This window comes from Moschus berezovskii, chromosome 16, assembly GCF_049115385.1.
Source record: "Moschus berezovskii isolate FMDL1 chromosome 16, NW_MosBer_1.0, whole genome shotgun sequence".
Taxonomy (NCBI): domain Eukaryota; kingdom Metazoa; phylum Chordata; class Mammalia; order Artiodactyla; family Moschidae; genus Moschus; species Moschus berezovskii.
The window spans coordinates 63,549,496-63,565,932 of record NC_142475.1 but is presented as its reverse complement, the minus strand read 5'-3'; the positions used below and the strand labels follow the sequence as shown (position 1 = coordinate 63,565,932).

Below are 16,437 nucleotides of genomic sequence, written 5' to 3'. Positions count from 1 at the left end.
TCACCCTCCATCACTGCATCACCCTCCATCACTGCATCACCCTGCGTCTCTGCACCACCCTGCATCACTGCATCACCCGCCATCACTGCATCACCCTCCATCACTGCATCACCCTGCATCTCTGCATCACCCTGCATCACTGCATCACCCTCCTTCACTGCATCGCCCTCCATCACTGCATCGCCCTCCATCACTGCATCACCCTCCATCACTGCATCACCCTGCATCTCTGTATCACCCTCCATCACTGCATCACCCTCCATCACTGCATCACTCTAACTGCATCAGCCTACATCACTGCATCACCCTGCATCACTGCATTACCCTCCACCACTGCATCACCCTCCATCACTGCATCACCCCACATCACTGCATCACCCTCCACCACTGCATCACCCCACATCACTGCATCACTCTAACTGCATCACCCTGCATCACTGCATCAAACCCCATCACTGCATCACCCTCCATCACTGCATCACCCTCCATCACTGCATCACCCTCCATCACTGCATCACCCTGCATCTCTGCACCGCCCTCCATCACTGCATCACCCTGCATCTCTGCACCACCCTGCATCACTGCACCACCCTGCATCACTGCATCACCCTGCATCACTGCATCACCCCGCATCACTGCATCACCCCTCATCACTGCATCACCCCTCATCACTTCCTCACCCCCCATCACTGCCTCACCCCCCATCACTGCATCACCCTCCATATCTGCATCACCCTCCATCACTGCATCACCCCCATCACTGCATCACCCCCCATCACTGCATCACCCTCCATCACTGCATCACCCTCCATCACTGCATCACCCCCATCACTGCATCACCCCCCATCACTGCATCACCCTCCATCACTGCATCACCCTCCATCACTGCATCACCCTTCATCACTGCATCACTCTAACTGCATCACCCTACATCACTGCATCAAACCCCATCACTGCATCACCGTCCATCACTGCATCACCCCCACATCACTGCATCACTCTAACTGCATCACCCTGCATCTCTGCACCACCGTGCAACACTGCATCACCCTGTAGCACTCTGCATCTCATCCTTTATCACCACAGCCCTGCATCATGGCATGGCTCTGCATCAACCTGACCCTGCCTCACTATCACCTTGCATGTCTACCACCCGAGGGACCTGTAGAGCAGACCCCACCCCAGCCCTACTGGACAGAATTGCTGTCAAGTCAGGTGGACCTTGGAGGTCTGTATTGTGATAAGACCCTAGGTGATTCTTAGGCCCACTCTAGTGTCAGACCCACTGGTCCAGAGAAATCTTTTGTGAGCCTAGTACTGAAATTTACATGGTGAAGACCTTTGGTAAATGTGGAGGGATTCACATACACCATCCCCAACAGCAGTGTGGGTGTGTGTATTGTGTGTGATGTGTGTGTTGTGATGTGTGTGTATTGTGTGTATGATGTGTATGTATTGTGTGCTGTGTGTGATATGTATGTTGTGTGTTGTGTGTGATGTATATCTGTTCTGTGTGTGTTATGTGTGTGATGTGTGTGTTGTATGTGATGTGTACGTGTTATGTGTGTATTGTGTGTGTTGTGTGTGTAGTGTGTGTATTGTGTGTGTTGTGTGCGTATTCTCTGTGTGTTGTGTGTGATGTGTGGTGTGTGTATGTGATGTGTGGGGTATGTGTGTGATTGTGTGTGTAGTGTGTGTGTAATGTCACACTTGGCTTGCCATGAATGCTGTGGTACCATTCAGTTCCCATGGAGCTCTGGAGACTGAAGTTCCCCAAGTCAGGGTTTTTATCTGGACTGTGATTCTGATGTATTTTTAACACGTTTGAATTTTTGCTGCTTCTTTTCCCTCCTTTTCTACCTTCCTTCCTTTCTTCTCCTTTCTGCTCCTCAGTCATGTTCATGTCCCCATGCACTCTGTCTCCTGACCCTGGATGCTGGGGTGTAAGTGGGGTTTGCCTGCAGCGTTCAAGGGAAGCGGGGAGGGCTCTAAGCTGCTCTGTCTGTCAGGATCACTTGCTGGATGTTGTAAACCCCTCCCTACCACCGCAGAGCACTGGTGATGCATGTGATCACTTCCCACGCCTCCCTCCCTGTCTGGATTCTTGTTCTGCCGTCTCTTCCTCCTGCCCCACTGCCTCCACTTTGGACTTTCCCAGTGCCCTCTGGGCAGGCAGCTCACCGCCCGGGTTTGCTTAGTGACATGTGCCCCTGTGACTTGAAGGAAAGACCTTTTCTGTGAAAGTCAGAAGTGCATTCCGGAGTCACAAGCGTGACCTCTCCGGAAGCCCAGCTAATCCAAGTATTAAGAGGAGTTGGAATAAAGGTGATGATGTGTATGGTAGGATGTGGAGGAGGGCAGGTGCAGCCCTGCTGAAAGCTGGGCTGAAAGCTCTGTCTTGAGGAACGGAGTCCCCAGACCTGAGAGTCCAAGACCCAACTCCTAAAGTGAGGCCAGGTTTTGCTGTGATGATGGATCTGGAGGAGGCTTGGAGTCCAGTGGTTTTGAGTTCAGTTCCACCCTGCGATAGCTGAGTAACATCAGGCAAGATGCCTACCTGTTTGTTGTTGAGTCGCCAAGTTGTGTCCTGCTCTTCGCTGCCCCATGGACTGCAGCACACCAGGCTTCCCTGTCCCTCACCACTGCCTGGAGTTTGCCCAAGTTCATGCCCGTTGAATCGGAGATACCATGTTGATGTTTCTGTACTTTGGGGATTTGAGACCTGTCTCTGGGGGTGTGAGCATTAGTGGGGATTAAATGGGAGAATTGGAAAGGCAATCAATAAATGCCAGTCTCATCTTCCTCCTTAATTGGCGCATCACTCCTCCCCTTACCCTGAATATCGTTTTTGCTTCTTCCCAACTCACTCAACTCTCAGGCTGCATGTGATCCATCCATGAAAACAGCTCCAGTCTGACATGGAGCTCCCCAAGGTCCTGGAGCCTGCAGCTTGTGGACTCCGTCCTTTCGTGGACTATTTATTTCTCATAGCCCCATTTTTAATGAGATTTGAAGCTCTTTGCAGACAGGGTCCCACATGAGATCTTGAGTCTCCTTCAAAGTTACTTTCTTGGAGAACACATGCTCCCTAGATCTTCTCTATTTGTAGTTTTTAAGGGTGGGTACCCCTGCCCTGTAGAGAACTCTCTCTTTAGTCACTATTGGGTGGTTCAGTTCCATGGCATTTTGCCCCGTTTGTTCATGGGATTTGAGTGACAGTTGGGTCTTTGCTGACCTTTCCCTGGGGTTCTTTGTGGGCAAAAGCAAACAAAAGGAACTTTTAAAAGAACTTTGGAGGTTTGTCATTTGTACAAGGGAAGTGTTCAGTATCTTAACCACCTTCAGGCTGTGAAGGAGCATGGAGGTAAGCTGATTCAGTGAAAGGTTTGCTTTTATTGAAAGAAAACCTACTATATGTAAGGGCTTGAGTAGATTAATTCTAATTCTTCCCCTAACTGTGCAAGGCAAGACCCATTTTGCAGGGAGGCATGTGGATTCAGAGAACTGAAGTTCAAGGTTTCACAGCTGTTTGATAAGCACTGGAGCCCACCAGGCTCCTCTGTCTGTGGGATTTCCCAGCAAGAATACTGGAGTGGGTTGCCATTTCTTCCTCCAGGGGATCTTCCGTAATTTGGATCGAACCCAAGTCTCCTACATTGGCAGGTGGATTCTTTACCACTGGGCCACCAGGGAATCCCCTGATCTGGTCTAGTTAGTGAAAAAGAAGGCTGTTGTGAAGTAACCCTAGACATGTGCAATCAGGACACCTGTACCCCCAAAGCTGGTGGCTGTGTCACAGGACAGCCTGTGACCAGTGTCCACAGCCCGCCTGGGTGAGCACTGCCCCCAGTTTCTATGGGGTCATCTGTCTTCTCACATGCAGGTAGGGAGAAACAGTCAGGCGTCAGTGGTTTTGGGGGAGACCCACCTCCCCATTCCGACCCTGTCATCCCTGAGCCTGGTGGGAACAACGTGATAGACAGACGTCCAGCTCTGATGAGGAGCCTCCTGGAGAATCGTGTTGTGGATGACACAAGAGACCCGTACCTCAGGAAAAGAGAGAGATCCACTGACAGGTCATCAGGTGGGGGCGTTCTGGTCAATGGATATTGATGCCTCCGAAGTCTCCATTGCCTTTTCTAGTGATCAAACTCCCACCGACCCCAACTTTGTCTTCCAGAACCTGTCACCCTGCCCCCAATCTTTCCCACCATATAAGCCTTCTACGCAGGACAGCCTCGTGATTAGGCAAAAATGCTGTCGGCGCTAAGTGCCTGGGCTCCCATCTCAGGGTCTCTGACTCCCCACATGACTTTGGGTGAGTGACTTGGCGTGTGCCAGCGTCCTTGTTTGGAAGTAAGTTCCTGCCTCACGGCACTGTTGACTTTACCCGACATAACACAACCAGCACTCTTGGAGTGACCACGCAGGAGATCGGGGTATTACCTGCCCCTTGGGCCTCCAGCCATGCAGCCCTCTGACCGTGGCCTCGCACCTGGCGACTTCAGGAGCAGCTCCTCCTGTGCCCAGCACCCCCCTCTCAGTTGAGATTTGCTTCTTACTCTGCCTCCCACAGGTCTTAGCTGGGCACCTCTCTGGGCCTTTGTTCTCAGCTGTTCAGTGAGGAACCAGGTTATTCCCAAGGTTTCGTGTGCTCCAGCATCCTGGAGCCACTCTCATTCACTGGTTCAGCCTCTCCTTCTCTGCCCAGCACCCACTACTACCCTGCCAAGGGAACTTGGACGTCACCCACGTACCCAGTTATGGCCATGTACCGTCTCTGCCTGTTTGCATATCTGGATCCCTTGGTGTGTAGCCTGGAAACTCCTTGAAGGCAGGAATTCTGTCTTTCTTGGTTGATGTGATTTACAGCTCCTAGCGCCGTGCCTGACATAGTGAGCATTCAGTGTATGGTTATAATTAATCACTTACTATTCTAACCAACGTTTACTGAGACTCCGCTGAGTTCTCCAGGGCTGTGCAGGTCTCTGCGAACCTGGCCGAACCCAGTGTCAGACTTTTTAAAGAATGGCTGTAATCAACATAGGTGGGAGTATTAATGCATGCGTGCTAAGTCGCTTCAGTTGTGTCCAACTCTGTGTGACCCTATGGACTGTAGCCTGCCAGGCTCCTCTGTCCATGGGATTCTCCAGGCAAGAATACTGGAGTGAGTTGCCACTCCCTTCTCCAGGGGATCTTCCCAACCCAGGGATTGAGCCTGCATCTCTTAGGTCTCCTGTATTGGCAGGCAGGTTCTTTACCACTAGTGCCCAAGAGTTATTAACACTTGGCCTTAGAAAGTGTGATGCAGAGAACGTAAGACCCTCCCTCACTTTAGTGAGTGGGTTGGGGTGCGGTCTGCACCTCTCAAACAACCGTACTAGCTGATCAGGGCTGTTGAGGATGATGCTGGCCTTCTGCTGAGTAGGGAGCCCCCGTGGGCAGGTCTGGCCACTAAGCATTTTATATACAGTTTCTCTTCCACGTATGAATCCCAGAGGCCATGCGTTTCAATTTCTCGTTTTCATTCAACAGATGAGGAAGTACTTCCAAAGAGCCTAAGGGCTGTGCCCGTGGCTGTCCAGCAGCTGACCGCACTGGGCCTCACACCCTGGTTTATCTGGGCCCCGAGCCCCCATCCCCTGAATAAGGAGTCAGGTGAATGAATGCCAGGGGTTGGAGCGGGGCAGGGGGTCATGTGCTGGAAGGCTCGGGAGTTCCAAGGCAGCTGATCTGTGTCACCCCAGCACACGCCGGAGAGAAACCGAAATGAAGCAAAGGTAGAGTCTGTCAGCAGTGGGACAGCTGCCACTTGCCCTGGGAACAAATCTTGATTTATCTGCCCAGGCTTGGGCAGGCTCCAGCTCTCGGGATATCACCAAGAAATGATGCGGACACGGCTGGAGAAATTGCCACCGCTCTGTTCCTCAGAGAAGGATGATGCAGACCCTTGCTTGGTAGCATCGGTGTTGAGAGAAATTGCCACCGCTCTGTTCCTCAGAGAAGGATGATGCAGACCCTTGCTTGGTAGCATCGGTGTTGAGAGAAATTGCCACCGCTCTGTTCCTCAGAGAAGGATGATCAGACCCTTGCTTGGTAGCATCGGTGTTGAGGAGCGCTGAGGGAGAGGAATGGAGGCCCGCTAAGAGGGTGGGAGCCTCGCCGGCTGGCTCCTCCCCTGGGGACCTGGCCCCTCCTCCCCACAGCTGCCCCTCCGCCTCCGCTGACTCTTGGTCCTACGAAAATCAAGCCTGTGACTGATCACTGTTGCAAGAGAGGGGAAGAGAGAGAGAGCACACACACACAGAGGTGCAGAAGCAGAGAGAGGGCATGACGCCCAGCCAGACGCGCACCAGGAGATGCTCTGGCTCCCACCGTGGGCCGTGCTTCTCTCTGTTTGCTAGTGCCAGGGGCTGCCTGACCCAGCTTTGCACATCCCTGTCCCTGCCAACTCCGATCCCTGGTCTTCCCGTTCCCAGAGCACCCCTCTGCACACTCCATATTTTGGGAATGATGTTTTTTTAGTTTTATTTTACTGATTTATTATTATTTTTTAAAACTTTTTATTTTGCATTGAAAAGTGAAAGTGTCAGTCGCTCAGTCATGCCTGACTCTTTACAACCCCATGGGCTGTTGCCCACCAGGCTCCTCTGTCCGTGGGATTCTCCAGACAAGAATACTGGAGTGGGTTGCCATTCCCTTCTCCAGGGGATCTTCCTGACCCAGGGATCGAACCCGGGTCTCCTGCACTGCAGGCCAGACTCTTCACCATCTGAGCCACCGGGGAAGCCCATTTTTGTATTGGGGGATAGCCGGTTAACCATGCTGTGATAGTGTCAGGTGAGCAGCAAAAGGATATACTTGTATCCATTCTCCTCCAACTCCCCTCCCACCCAGGCTGCTGCTGCTGCTGCTGCTGCTAAGTCACTTCAGTCGTGTCCGACTCTGTGTGACCCCATAGACGGAAGCCCACTAGGCTCCCCCATCCCTGGGATTCTCCAGGCAAGAACACTGGAGTGGGTTGCCATTTCCTTCTCCAATGTGTGAAAGTGAAGTCGCTCAGTCGTGTCCGACCCTTAGCGACCCCACGGACTGCAGCCTACCAGGCTCCTCCATCCATGGGATTTTCTAGGCAATAGTACTGGAGTGGCTTGCCATTGCCTTCTCCGTTCCCACCCAGGCTACCCTGTAACATTGAGCAGAGTTCCTTCCACATGAGGCTGGTGTTTTAGAAAGATGCTCTCTTGGTGTTGGATAGGACATAGAGGTGGCAACCCACTCCAGTACTCTTGCCTGGAAAATCCCATGGATGGAGGAGCCTAGTAGGCTACAGTCCATGGAGTCACGACGAGTCGGGCACAACTGAGTCGCTTCGCTTTCACTTTTCACTTTCATGCATTGGAGAAGGAAATGACAACCCACTCCAGTGTTCTTGCCTGGAGAATCCCAGGGACGGGGGAGCCTGGTGGGCTGCTGTCTATGGGGTCACACAGAATCGGACACGACTGATGCGTCTTAGCAGCAGCAGGACATAGAGGCAGGCTGTTTCTCAGTTTTCTTTAGCAAGTTCACTACGTGTTGGAAATACCTAGTGGGGAGGGGTTGTCAAGAACCAAATGACCTATTTGGGCCTGATGGAGGCAGAGGCCGAGAGGAGAGAGACTCAGGCGGCAAGAGAATTGGGCCGGGGGGCTGTGTTTTCTTGTGGGGGGCAATTCCGTGTCAAATTCCATGTCACCCGGCCAGGGGTGCTTATTTGTGAAGTGTTCCCCTGAGCGCCCTCCCCGGGGCAGGGTCAGCTATAAGGCATCAAGGCATGAAAAGACACGGCAGGGAAACCTGTAAGGGTCCGTTCCCAGGCCTGAGGGGCTGGTTCCATGTCTTCAGTATTCGAGCAAACACGCTTTCACAGGAGGCATTAAAAAAGGTGTTAGTTAACTTTTTAAAAACTTATTTATTTGGCCGTGCCACATCTTAGTTGTGGCATGTGGGGTCTAGGTCCCTGACCAGGGATGGGACCTGGGCCCCTTGCATCAGGAGTTCAGAGTCTTAGCCACTGGACCATCAGGGAAGTCCGATAGTAAACTTTTTATTGAGGCTGCATGCATTGAAAAGCACACGTATCGTAAGTATATAAAACAGCTTGATAAGCCATGCAGTGTAGCATCCAGTGGGCACTACTGAGAAGCCGCCTTCTGACCACTTCTTGTCACTGACGGTCCCTTCCCCGCTCATTCAGATAAACCTCGTCCTGACTTCTAGCAGTGTCGATTAGGTTGACATGTTTATGTTTTTAATATAAATAACATTGCAATGCATTCCCTTGTGTCTGGATTTTTTCACTCAAAATTACATTCGTGAGATGTTTTCACAGGCTGTGTGCGGTTGTAGATCATTCTCATGGCTCTGTAATATTCCTCTGTGTGTGTGCACGCATGCATGTGTACGTGTGTGTGTGTGAGTGTTTAGAATCCATTCGGCCAGTGGCAGGCGTTTGCGTAGTTCCCAGGGTGCATGGTTGTTATGAGCGGTACTGCCACGTACATCTGACAGCTTCTCTTTTGGTGAACATGTACACATTTCTGTGAGTTTATGCCTAAGCGTGGAATATGTAAAGCATTTACTCAGCTCTAATGGATTATGCAAGATAGCTTCCCAAAGTGGTTGTCTGTCTTTCTTCAGAATGTCTGTGCACCAGCTTGTATGAAAATTCCACTTCCCCTTTAAGGCCAATCCTGGGTATTGCCTGTCTCTTTTATTTTGGCCAGTCTGTTACAAAAAGAGGAAATGACCTGAGAGGACTCACCTGGCAGAGGAAATGCAAATGCTCCCCAGGAGAGGCAGGTTGCTGTGTGCGATGGTTCTAGAAGCCAGGGTGTGCAGTGCCCCGCATCCTGCATTCTTGCCCGTGGCGACCGCGGTGGGGCTGTCTTCCCGCGAGAACAGCAGCGCTGCCCCTGCCCCGTGTCAGGGGCCACCGCTCCGGCGCAGTGATACCCAACAGACCATGAATAGCTCTTACCCAGGTGACAGAGCTCTAATACACCTGACCCCAGCGAAACAAACTTGGCTTCAGATTTGCCCGTGGGCCTCAGTGAATATTTAACAGACTGTTTCACCCCCTTTTCTTCCCTGCCGTTAACTGGAGCTGGTGCCATAAATCCCTGCTTCCCTTCCTGCCATAAGCAGCCCCTTAGCTGACAAGACTCCGACCCTGACTTTCTGGTGCGATGCCACTCCTGGGCTGGCAGCTGTTGGTAGTTTCTCTGTGGAAACCGAGGAGGAAAGATAGGTGAGTGGGAGGGGTCCTGCGACAGAGCGGCCTTGGCTTGACGGCGGCCACCTCCCTTTGATGCATGATATAAGGGCTGACCTTGAGCTCTTCGTGTGTGTCCGCAAACATGCTGGTTTGTGTTGATTCTTTCATGTCAGCATCACAAAATTTTCATGAAGTGAGTAGTTGTGGTTTGTTCCCGTTTTACAGATGAGGAAACCGAAGGTTAAAAATATTTCCCCAGAGTAACACAGCTAGTAAGTTTGGTAACTTGACCTCAAACTCTAATGTTTCAACCACTCTCCCGTGCTTTTGTCGTGTGCTGTGTGTGTGCTCAGTTGCTAAGTCGTGTCCCTCTGTGCGACCCCATGAACTGTAGCCCACCAGGCTCCTCTGTCCATGAGTTTCCCAGGCAAGGATACTGTAGCAGGTTGCCATTTCTTCCTCCAGGGGATCTTCCTGACCTAGGGATTGAACCCAGACCTCTTGCACTGGCAGATGGATTCTTTACCGCTGAGCCACCTGGAAAGCCACATAAGTTTTGTCATAGGGGCTGATATTTGGACATGTAAGTTCCTTTTGAACCCATCTTTCTCTTGGGTCTAAAAGCTGTGGCAGGTAGGTTTACATGGAACAAGAGGAGCTCACTCTGTGCCCCTGGTCACTGAGGACTGCTTAAGGCTGAGGATGGATGCCCTTTGTCATGGTAGCGACGACAGATGGAAAAATGACCCCCAGAGATGGCCATGTCCTCGTCTCCAGAACCTGTGACTATGTTTCTTACATGTCACAAGGGACTTTGCAGATAAGATTAAGGCTCAGGGCCCTGAGACAGATTATCTTGGATCATTTGAAAGGGCCTAGTGTAATCTCCTTAGAAGTGGAGGAGGGAGGCAGAAGAGTCAGAGGAGAGGAGATGAGTTGATGGAAACAGGGTCCGAGAGGTGCTGTGATGGAGGCAGATGGAGGAAGGGGCCGCTAGCTGAGGAATGTGGGCGTCCTTTAGAAGCTGGAAAAGACGAGGAAACAGATCTTCTCAGAACCTTCAGAAAGGAACATAGGCTGTAACACCATTTTTACCTTAGTGAGACCTGTGTTGGGTTTCTGGCCTCCAGAACTATTAGCTCGTGGATTGTGTCGTTTCACACCACTGAGTATTGGAAAGTTGGTAATTACAGCAGTGGTTGTTGTTGATCATAATTGGTGTAATGGTCAAGCTCATGGGCTTTGGAATCAGGCTGCCTGACTTCAGATCCTTGTTCTGTGATTTTGCTCGTTGTGTGACCTCGGGCAAGTGGCTTAAGCTGTGTGGGCCTCAGCGTTTTCATCTTTAAAGTCAGATAAGAGTGTTCCATAACACATGGTGTTGTGATGAGGATTCAATGGGGATTCTACGCATGTGAAGGGCTTCCCTGGTGGCTCAGTGGTGGAGAACCCGCCTGCCAGCGCAGGAGGTGTGGGCGGATCCCTGGGTCAGCGGGATCCCCTGGAGAAGGAAATGGCAACCCACTCCAGTATTCCTGCCTGGAGAATTCCACAGACAGAGGAGCCTGGCGGGCTCCAGCCCGTGGGATGCAGAAGAGTCGGACATGACTTAGTGACTCAGTGACAGTGATAGCAATGCATGTGACTTGCCTGGAAGTAGGCGTTACCCATAGATCAGGGTGCAGACTAGGGAGGCAGATGGTCTGGCCTCAGATTCAGGTTCTACTCTTACTAGGTGTTTATGACCCCGTTTCCTCATCTGGAAAATAAAGGCAGGAGCCCCAGGGAGGTTGGGGATTGTATGAGATGGGGGCCAGAGCTTGAAGCAAGGGGAATGACTGCTCTTCCACGAGGGCAGTTATTGTTATCATCTGCTGGCTTTCTGGCCCCAAACCCTAAGCATTGTGGATCTGTCTGTTTATCAGTTGTCTTTAGAGTAATTCGAATATGCTGGGTTGAAGTCCTCTTGGTCTCCCCTTATAGCTAGAACAGTACTGGGTACCTAGTAGGTACTCAGTGGTTGCTGAATGAATGAATAATAATAGAAGAGGCCCCAAGCTCTGCCCTGAAGAGGCTCAGGGTGCAGGACAGGCCTGGAAGGGTGCCAGGGCTTCGTGGTTATCTTTAAAAAGAAACAAAACAGAGAACTACTTCCTACCAGCTGACCCCACACCCCCTCAGCTGGGACCTCTGGGCCCTGCAGGGGAGCCCAGGGCTGTGTGCCAGGCCTGCCTGTGCTGGTAAGTCCCCAAGCCGGCTGCCTAACCCTTCTGGTACTTACTGTCCTCTTTATAATGGGCGTACCTCAGCCCCCCTGCCGTCCTTGGGTAGCTCCTAAGGAGGAACCCTAAGCAGTGAAACCCTTTGCGAGAGGGCTTTGGTGCCGGTGGGAGGTGAGGCTCCCCGCCCGCACCCGTATTTAAGTGTCAGAGCAGCAGGGCATTATTTTTAGTGAGTTTCCTTCTCTGTGCGTGTGTGTTAGTTGCTCAGTCGTGTCTGACTCTTTGTGACCCAGTGGGCTGTAGCTCGTCAGGCTCTTCTGTCCATCGGATTCTCCAGGCAAGAATATCACAGTGGATTGCCATTCTCTTTGCCATTCTCTTCCCAACCCAGGGATCGAACCCTGCAGGCAGATTCTTTACTGTCTAAGCCACCAAGGAAGCCCCTCCTCTTGGTCCATTTGGTCAAACATAAGGAAGGAAGAACAATTGCTGCTCTGGGTCCATGATTGTCACGAGATTGGTTTTTCTCCTTCTCATCCCCAGGCCTGATCTTTTGACCAGAAAGGAATTAAAAAGAAGGTCCCACATGATGGCTACACCTGTCAGCTGCAAGAAGCTTGCTTTAAGGATCTTCTGAGTCTTGTGGGTAAACTCTGGGAGTTGGTGATGGACAGGGAGGCCTGGCGTGCTGCAGTTCATGGGGTCGCAAAGAGTAGGATATGACTGAGGCTGAACTGAACTAAACTGAATCTTGTGGATGTACAGCGATTCTCAGCCACCTGCATGGGGACCAATGCTGGTGGAAGCAGGCTCTCCAGGGACACACACCGGCCACGTTTCTGGATGCTCATGGTGGTTTTAGGAGGGCCCTGGCTGAGCACCTCGTGGATTCTGGATGAAGATGGGAGACGGAGGATGGACGCTTCCTGCCTTTCTCACTGATGGGAATGTTCATTTGGAGCTCTCCCAGCTCCCCTGGGGGCTGCCTCTGAAATGTAAGACCCATCTCCTTATGCAGGTATCTCCCACGTATTTGGTCCAGCACCCACCTGGGCTTCTGGTGCTGCTGCCCTGGCTGGTGGGAGAGGTCACCATCATGCAAACGGCTCTATTCTCATAGCTGGGAACCAAGAACCACATGTCAGCTGGGTGCCTTGGAGCCAGAGGATCCTGGGCTGGAATCTGTAACCCACATCCATCCAGTGACTCGGGGACAAAGTGCTGGGTTCCTTGCTCCCCTCTCCTCAGTGGGGGTGACGTGTCATTGTCCTTCATAGGATCGGTGTTAAGGATCCCAGAACACTTGTGTGCATGCGGCCAGCCAGCATCATGCCCAGCACACAGCTGATGCCCAGCCCGCGATGGGAGTGTTACTCATGGTTGGAGGGAAGTTGTTGCTTGGGCCTTGGAAATCTTTCTGCGCAGAGCCGGGGGGGCCGTGCTGGCCTTTGAACTAGGCGCTGCTGGCTGGCGTGGATAGTTGATCAAAGGTCCCAGTCCCCAGAGCCTGTGGGAGGGCTGAGTGCCCAGCTGGCAGCAGGCGAGGGAAGGGAGCCTTGTGTCCGTGAGGGAGGTGGACCAGGCGACGGAGGGTTCTGGTGGTTCTGCAACTGAAAGGCTGTCCAGACTCGCAGCTGTGACGCTGATGACTCCGAGGGATGCTGCCTTAGCGTTGGGCTGCCCAGAGGAGACTGGCAGCTCTAACAGCCAGTGTCCCATGCGCTCAGGTCACCTGGGGCCGCCTGGTACTTGCCTGCTGAGAAGCCATGTGGGGCGGGGCCTGGGGTTCCATTTTGGTTGGGTTCCCGGTTCTGCTCACACGCCGCGGCACTTCTCAGCTTTCCCTGACCTTCTCGTGGAAATGACGTCCTTCTGGTTCCTGCCCACTGTCCCAGCCCACAGCTCCTCCCTGTGTCGAAATATTATGTCCATCTGTGCAAGGTGTTTGATTTCTTGTCCTCCTCCCATCCTAGGAAGTTGTCCGAGGTCGAGAGACATGTGTGCCTTGTTCACAGCTAAACACACAGCGGGCCCCTTATTCATTGCATCGGAGTTGATCAGATCAGATCTGACTCAGTGCTTTTCTTTCGGCTTCTGTGAAAAGGACAGATGGAAGGGAGACACAGTTTTTGAGCATCTGTAGAACTTAACCAGCCCAGTAGTTCCACTGGGTGGGCAGTGTGTGCGCAGTTCACAGCTGAGAACTTTGCCCAAGGTTGTTTATCCAAGAGAAGGCAGAGGAGGAGGGTGTGTGTGTGTGTGGCACTGCCTACGATGGAATGCTTTTAGGGTCCCTAGGTCCTTTTTGTCATCTGGAGAGACAGACCATAAGTATTGACTCTGTGCCCCCCAGGGAGGAGGCTCCTGGTCCCCTGGGACTAGGTGTGATGGGAACTCAGTGCAGCCCCGGAGGTCTGCTGGGAGGAATTGACAACAGCCTGACAGGTGCTCTGTTCACTGCTGTTCATGACCAAGCAGGGTAGGGGGAGGAGACACCCCAGGAGGGGGCTCTTGAGGGCCTGGGGGTACTTGGAGGCTTGGGAGGTTTGGCTGGTCTTGTAGTGGCCATAAGAGCTGCCCTGGGGATGTGAGGCGAGTGTGGACACCAAGGCACAACCCTGGCCCTTCTGCTTCCATCCTCATACCCCCTCACGTCTCTCCTGCCATCTCCCCCCACCCTCCCACTGCAGAATGGCGCCCTTGCTTATCACATGGCCTGCAGCCCTGCTTTTTTCTCCTTTTATCAGCGACTCCCTACAACAACCCCATTGTGGTGGTCTGGGGTTATCTCAGGCTCCTCCCAGGAGTGGGTGGCGGGGCTTGGGCACCTGAAGGCACAGAACGGTCGCAGTGAGAAGTAAGGTGCCCACTCCCCCTCCGCTCTGGCTGCTCCAAGCAGATGCCCCATGTCTGCAGGGTTATTGCATGCCGAGGGCACGGAGTCCAAGTAATCGCCATTTGTTAAGCCATCTCCTGTGCAAGGCACGTGGCAGAACTTACTCCATTCCAGCCCCAGACCAGACCCATGGGGCCGGCACCGTAGTGATCAATTTTGGTGCCCGAGTAGCTGGGGGCTCAGACTGGTGAAGCAGGTCTCCCCAGGCTCCACAGGCGGCCCCAGAACATAGCTGTCAGTGATTGCAGAGCCTCGGGGCCGTCTACCTGGGACTGAGCGACACAGCTCCTGCTCCCTTCCTGCCTCCCGCCCCCCTGGCGACCATGTGAACCTGGGCAGATCCCTTCTCTCCTCTGGGCCTTGCTGCCCTCGTGGGTGGGAAATGTCTGCCTTCTAGCCTGAGCAGAGGCAGTAGCACTTAGTCTGGGATGACAGGTGTCAGCCAGGGGGCTGCTGGGCTGGCCAGCCCCGTGGGCCCTGGGCCGTCAGGCTCACGGTGGAGGCGCTGGTGGGTGGCAGCGGTGCTGATGCTGCCGTCAGAGCTGCCATATCCTGGTCCACATCGCCGACTCCAGTCTTTCCTTTGCAGTCGAGTGGCCACTTTGCATTTCTGCTTGGCCTGACCAAGATCCCCTGGAGGAGGGCATGGCAACCCACTGCAGTATTCTTGCCTGGAGAATCCCATGGACAGAGGAGCCTGGCGGGCTACGGTCCACGGGGTCGCAAAGAGTCGGACACGACTGAAGCGACGTGGCTCGCACGCACAGTCTCCTCATCCTCCACGTCTGTCTTTAGCTGCTGGGAAGAACCTGTTTCTCTTTGAGCCCTCTTATCCCAGGCTGCTGCTAGAGCAGGCCTGACCTTTTTTCTTTTTTTCAAATTTAATTAACTGATAGGCCCCGGTGAGGATTGGAGTCGAGGGAGAGGGTCTGGGGGATACAGTGCTGCCCCCCACATCCACAGACACCCCAGCCGGCATTTCTGGACTTGGCTTAGTGACCTGGACCTGTTCCCCCATAGTGGGGCTGACCTGGGCCCCTGGGGTCTGCACAGGCTGAGTCTAGACTGATCCCAGTGAACAGCCAAGGGGTTGCTTAGTGTTTATCAATGCCTAATCAGTCTTCCAACCCGGGGACGTGGGTGACACCCCACCTTTACACGTGAAGAAACTGAGGATCAGAGAGATCCAGAGAACTACCAGACTTGTCTCAGGAGAGTGGAGAAGCTGGTGTGTACCCTCTGTTATGTCAGCTTTTAGCCTCCCTGCTTCTGCTTGGCTGGTGGTTCTCATGCATGCAGTGAAGTGTACAAGATGCCTCTAGCTTATACAGGACACAGACTTTAAAAAAAACCATTTTATGTTTATTTTCATTTGAATTAGAAAAAGAGCATGCCTGTGATTTTGCAGATATTACTGCTTAAGACGTATTAATAGTTACGGAAGTTGGAAAAAGGTTAGGGTGGCAACACCTGGACGCAGCCCTCCTACAGGGAGCTCAGTTCGGAGCACACGTCCTTGCTTCTGCTGGTGGCACTTGGGCTGTGTGGCTCCGGCCACACCACGGGAGACAAGGGGTCCCCCAGACTGACCAAGTGGCTCTGTGTCCCACCTGATGCCAGCTGTGATGTTCAGTCCACCGTAATCCTCCCTAAGTCCAGAAGATTCATGATGAAGCGATTGCACAGCTCAGTCTGAAGCTAGACTGAAAACAAAAGGAATCTTGAATGACAGTGCTGTGGAATCCTATAGTTCTGCTTGAATTGACAGCGACTGCTGATCTCGGCTCTGCCAACTGTATTCTATTTATTGAGCACCAGTTTTCAGATCAGCTCCTGTATTACTCTCTGGGATTGGATTATGAAATAGTAAATATTGCTGCATGCAGATCAGCCGATGACTCATTCGTTCATTTTTTTTTCCATTCATTTCTCCTCAGTAAATAGGGGATAGTATTACCTACCCTGTGGGTTTATTGTGAGAATTAAATAAGAGACTATATTGAAGGGATTACTTCAGTGCCTGACGTATGATCTGCGCTCAGGGATTCTTAGTTAGAAGA

General features: G+C 52.5%; 1 long non-coding RNA gene across 18 annotated transcripts in view; it reads left to right on the top strand.

Annotated features, from left to right (window-relative positions):
* Positions 1 to 16,437, top strand: part of LOC129559830 (uncharacterized) — a 229,023-nt gene that overhangs the window by 59,313 nt on the left and 153,273 nt on the right. For 10 of the 18 annotated variants that reach the window (XR_016039356.1, XR_008686650.2, XR_008686660.2 and 7 more), the window contains one exon: positions 12,025 to 12,476. The exons of 6 other annotated variants lie outside the window; for them this stretch is intronic. This is a non-coding gene — a long non-coding RNA (uncharacterized LOC129559830). Of the gene's footprint in view, positions 1 to 12,024; positions 12,500 to 16,437 lie in introns of all 18 variants that reach the window. 2 more of the 18 variants (XR_016039357.1, XR_008686652.2) reach the window with 1 other exon arrangement.